At 39.4% G+C, this 5811-nt stretch overlaps 1 long non-coding RNA gene across 1 annotated transcript; it reads left to right on the plus strand.

Annotated features, from left to right (window-relative positions):
* The first annotated feature begins 1150 nt into the window (after positions 1–1150).
* On the plus strand, positions 1151–5455 carry LOC112942744. Its single transcript, XR_003248435.1, has 2 exons — positions 1151–1494; positions 2933–5455. It is a non-coding gene; the product is annotated as an uncharacterized LOC112942744 (long non-coding RNA).
* The last annotated feature ends 356 nt before the right edge of the window (positions 5456–5811 follow it).

Consider the following 5811-nt stretch of genomic DNA (forward strand, 5'->3'; position numbering starts at 1 on the left):
ATGCCGACGCTGGCTTGCGCGCTGCCGTTGCTGCATGGGACACGGAGGAAGGAAGAAAGCATACGGTTCCCATTGGTTTCCAAAAGTGAAAACATGTGCTGGAATCCCAGCCAGACATGCTTCTTGTTATTTTAATGAGAAATTCCATAATTAGTGGCAAAAAAAATAAAAAGAAGCTCCGCTGCAAGTGAAAGAAAACCCCTCTCTCTCCTCTGCAGCTCATGATGGACGCATCAAAGAGATGCGGTATTTTTACAAACATGCATTACTTGACAGGCTATGATGTTCCTTAATCTGTTTGCTTGAGGGAATTAAAAAGAAACATAACATAACAAAACAAAACAAAAAAAACCCCAACCAAATAAAAACAGCAGATTTTTTTTAACTTAAACAGTCCTTGTCTTAAATGAGCAATGCGCTTTCCACCTGTAATTCATTTCTCAGCAGTTAAACATCATTACAACATTAACAGCCAATCTGAACACAGAAGAGCTAGACTTTTTTTGTACAGCTATAAACTATAGGACATCAAACTGTACCTAATAGAGTAGGGGCAGGTCAGAAGTGACCCTTTCTAAACATTTACAATTCTCTGCATTCTTCTTATGATAGTATGGATTTATTTGAACTTTGATGCATATATGTACCCCAATAAATAAATAAAGAAATAAATTATAGGGTTTTATTAAAAACATTTCATCCCAGGTCTTTAGTGAAAAGACAGAGAAAAAAAATATTTCAAGAAGCCTTTAGCTGGTAATTTTTATTCATATCACAAAGCTGCCATGGATGGATTTGCTTGGATTCACATTCAAAAATAAAACCGTAGTGTTGCATTACATCTGTTTACGCACTTTGTTCTCCAAACATGTTTGACATCTAATTGCACAATTCCTTGGCTAGAGGGTTTGACACAGACCAAAGGCTGTTCTCAAAGCCAGCTTTTTTTTTTTTTTTTTTTTTTTTAATAGCAAGAAAGGTGTGCTTCAGTGGCTGATTGCTGGCAGATATCTTCTCTCACCTGCACCTTGTTTCCTGATTGCCTAGAGCACTGGTCACTGGTTGGGAAGGCATTTAAGAAATCATGTCTCTTGCTCTCAGGTATCTTTGAAAACCTAGTATATCATCTMTTGATGCTTGCTGCAAAGGACATGGGGCTCATAGCTGTTCCCTATTTTCCTGAGGACTATGAGAGTGAGTCTATGAAAGATACTGAGGTGGTGCTGCAAGTAGAGATAAGGAAAGATGAAAAAGTCTACTTCTCTGGGAGCACAAYGCTGCAAGGATGCCTTAGTGGAGTCAAAATTTGGGTCTATCATGACTTCAGGCTCACGATGTCCAGGGATGCTTCATGGTCTACAATAGATTTGGGTCAGAGCCCTTGAGTAAGGAGATAAATCAAGAACTATTTGAGTAATAATTCCTGGGAAGCCCCAGAATCAGAGTGATGAACCTTTGGATGCTCTTTGTAGTGTGGAGAGTTCAAAAGTGCTGGTAAGAAAGATTTCTTTTTTTTTTTCAAGAAAACTTGTCTTTTTCACAAGTTGATGTTTTCCATGGGGAAGAAATGTGATTGTGCTCAAAAACTTTCACATCCTTCTTTTTATATTTTACTGTATTTTATTTTGAGGGGTGGAGGTGAGAGGAACCTGAAATGAAACACTTCATTTTGGTCAGTTTGACCCTGTCGGGGAATATTTCGTTCTTTTGATTGAATTAGTTTCAAATCATTTCAGAATATACTTCAACTTCCCTTAGGGGAAGTGCAGTTCTGACTCCTTCTTTATTATGACTGTGCTCTCAAGAGGACCTCAATGCTCATGAGGGAAAGAGTCAAGTTTGTGCTGGCTGACCATGTGCTGYTCCCTGGGAATAATGTTAGTTTAAGTGCACCCCTGTATGGAGCAAAGAAGAGCCCCCAATAACCATAGGACGTAAAATGACCCTCCTACTCCAGTGCTTCATCTCAAGCAATCACTAATTATGAATTCTGCAGAAAGGGGTATAAGAAACAGAGCAACTATTTTGAGATCCTTCTCCTAAGTTTCTTTGTGTTTCCAGAGTAGCTCCATAAGACAGGGCATAGAGGAAAACTAGGTTTAATATAGTCATGAAAAACAACTTAGACTTTACTCATTTCAATTTCTATTTGATCTTCAGTATGTCAAACTATCTAAATAATGCTTTAATTCAACTATAGTAAATAATATATATTGTGTATATATATATATAATTTCAACCTTTTTTTGCTGTGTCAGGGCACAGAGCAAATACTGAAATGTCAGAATTTGCCCTATGAAGGGCATTCAGAATGTTATTTCACTGTAATTCGCATCTAAGTGGTGTCACACGTCTTAGGCAAGGAAGACAAAGAAAAGCAGAAAGGTGTACAAAGTTACTGATATTTTACTGCTGAAGCCATTGGTGATCATTACTCTTTTTGCTGGCTGGATCCTGCAATTTTTTTTTTCATTGTTTCTTCAGGTTTCCTCCAAATTGAGTGTGGGTGTGTTTTGTTTTGTTTTGTTTTTTAAATTTCACAGGTCAAATGAAGCATTTTGTCTTCCTTCTGTTTGTATTCCTTTAAAAAATGAGATAGCATATTTTGAAATGGAAATGGCTTGTCCCGACAATGCTTGCTTTCAAAAGCAATGTTCTGGTGGGGTTTTTGTTTTTTCCAGGCCAAGCAACTGACAGGATCCTTCTAAAAATGCTGGCTGAAGTGGAATAAGTATGTTCCAGCAAAATAAAGTAACAAGAGGAAGTCTTGCAATTTCATTAAGAGTGAACAGGGAAAATTGGGGAACATTTCCCTGTTTTACCTAGGGTCTCTGATCACTTAAGCAGCTAGTGCAAGGTGCAGTACAATTACACAACAGGAAAGATGATTTCTCTAATCAAGAATTTATAGCTTCCTATGTTTGTTTTACAGAGCTTATATATCTCCAAGGAAGATGTCACAGAGGCAGTATGAGAGACTGAGCTTCCGTGAATGACTTAATAAATTCACTAGAAGGAAGAGGACTACAAGTTCCTATTGTGTGTTCTACCCAGTCTGTGAACTGCAGAGCTCTGCCACAACAGGTAGATCTAGTAGACAGCTATGGACCTTGTAATAAAGCCTTTGAGCAGTGTAGCACACCTGGTTTCAACATCTGTCCTGAACCTTTTCATGGAACCTTGGCAAACCTTTCTGCAAACTCGATCCAAGTTTRGAGAAACCTCCATGAGGAAAGAATTATTGTTTTGGACAGAAACAAGGTGAAGATTCACCTTGAAGCATTTCACAGCTTTGGAGCTTGCTGTATCTGCCCATGCTCCAGGCTGTGTTTGCTGTGGGTTTCTTGGTGTCACAGATYCAAAGAATCATGTTGGCTGGAAGAGACCTCCAAAGATCATGTGCTCCAACCTCCTGACTCAAAACCTTACCTATTATTTCTCTAAAAGTGCAACTGATCTTTTACTCTAGAGATCCCCTCTGCTCTTCTGAGACATGACACACTTTCATCTTTCTTAATGTTGTTACCAGTCTCTCAACAAATAAGTCTTAAAATCCTGACCTTTTTGAATGTTTACTATAGGCTGTATTGAAGCCTTGATGACTATGATGCATATAATAGACCAGAGGAAACAAGGAATAACAAGTTTCGTTGCCATAGCAAAGGATGATCCAGTACTTTGGGATCTAAAAATATTTCCTTCCTATTAACCTCTCCATTGTATCTGCTCAAGGAGTACTGCTTGTATTTTTAAATACCATCGGGGGGAAAAGGAAGAAAGAATTAATTCATTATACAGAGAACAGAGTTTTGGCCTGGATGCCAAATAGAGTGGTAAGCACAGTGGCAGGTCAGGAGGCTAGAGTTGAGAGTGGAAGGATGGTTTCACAGTTGAAAGTCTGTGTTGAGATTTGGAAAGGCTTAGCTCTGTTATTGGCCCATCCACATACCCCTCACATGAGATTGGGATGATCCTTATGTTTTTCTACTTCTGATTCCTTCTGGACTCTTTTTCGTCTAGGTTTTCTGATGAAACATTTARTAAAGGCTGCTCTGTGCATAGAACCATTATAATGCTATTATTGCTATTATATATATATACACAAAAAAATTATATAATGCTATTATTATTATGCTGTAAAATGTGGTCCACTTGACAACAGGGTGTCCAAGGACACCACTTGACGAGGAACCATAAATGCTCTAATCTCATAGGTTTGAATACTGCTGAAGTTCCCTGAGCTTTAACAGTGATGGACCTAGCGTCCATGCATGCAGAGCTGGTAGAATTACATTGCCCATGAGCATTTCCAGTGTAAGCACGGAAAGTCAAAAAGATGGAAGAATTACCAGTCTCTCCCTAGTTCTGTACCCTTCCCTTCCTTGGACTATTCTGATCTGCTAGATTGATCTGTTTCCAAGAGATACCACACTCAGTTCATGGATGTAAAGTAGATTTATGTAAGAAAAGTGAACTCGAAGTACTTTATTGCTGTTTCTGATCATCCGTCATGTTTTGTATAGCATTTTAAACAGAAGTAGTCCTATTATTTCTGCAATTTCTACTTTTTCCTTAAAATGAAAGCTCTCATTTCACTGTTTTGCATTAAACTGCATATTGAGTTCTTGCTCTGCTGAGGTAAAGGGAGATGATAAATTTCAAATGGCAGAGTATGAGTTGGAGACCAAATAGGGAAACTCCTTGTTCCAGCCACTTGGGAAGAGCCTTGAAAGATATTCCTGGAACAATCTGCTGCTCTGTCAGCTCCCAACAATAGTCTTTGGGGTATGTGCAAGCGATCATTGCTATACCATAATGAGCCAGGAGGTCACCTGAGATGTGAAAGAAGGCTGAAGTCTGACTGCAATTGCTGAAATTGTGAAATCCACCTCTTCCTTGTCCTTGGCATGAAATTGTCAGGAGTTGTGCCACATGGCCTCACATCTACTCCAATGGAAAGGGCAACTAAGGTAGGACTCCAGGCAGTTGGCAGATGTTGGAAGCACACATCCACATCATCTCAGGCTTTGGCCCTGATCTAAGAGCTTACTGAAAACTGCAAGGTCTTCCAGGGAATAGCTGACTCTGTTCTTTCTCTGTTTCTTACGTTATGTTTTCCTAGGCATCTCTCTTTGGCACTTGTTGCAATCAAAATCTTTCTTTGGGTCRCGTTTGCTTACGTCTTTTGTACTGATCTTATCTCGGCACAGGTTGAAATCGGACAGTTTTGATTTTCCTTTCCTTAAAATGAAGTCAATGCCATTGGGTTACCGTGATATGTAGAAGAGTTAGGTTGAGTTTTCKAGCTAGTCCATGGCAGGGCACGTCTAAACTGAGTGGTTGATCATGGTTTGCCCCACTCTGAGTTGGRACTGGCAATGCTGAGCTGGAACATAACCCAAGACAGTGGAGAGTTTTCTAGTTTTGGGTGCTCAAATACAGCTATATCATTTCCTCAGAAGCTTGAAACCACGTTAGTTGTGGGTTTTCTTGTTGAAAGCTTATTATGTATAGAATGACCTCTGCAGTCCTCCACCATGAAGGTGGTTTGGCGGACAAATCTCCCTTTGCTCTTCACTGGGAACTTGTAGGTGTGTTGCAAAGCAAGATGGTCAGTGGGAATCTCTAAAACCACAGTACACGTTCCAGATAGACAAGCCACATCTGTGGCTATCCACAGCTTTCTCCATAACTCCTAGACTCGGCTTTTGAGGAGAGAGGAAAACAACAAAAAACAGTTGAATTTTTAAGTAACATCAGAAAAACCTGAATATATTAGTGAACCAAAGTGAGTCCTCCAGGACCAGTATG

Source organism: Nothoprocta perdicaria, unplaced genomic scaffold (genome assembly GCF_003342845.1).
Source record: "Nothoprocta perdicaria isolate Ctin4 unplaced genomic scaffold, notPer1 scaffold_132, whole genome shotgun sequence".
NCBI classification, from domain to species: Eukaryota; Metazoa; Chordata; class Aves; order Tinamiformes; family Tinamidae; genus Nothoprocta; species Nothoprocta perdicaria.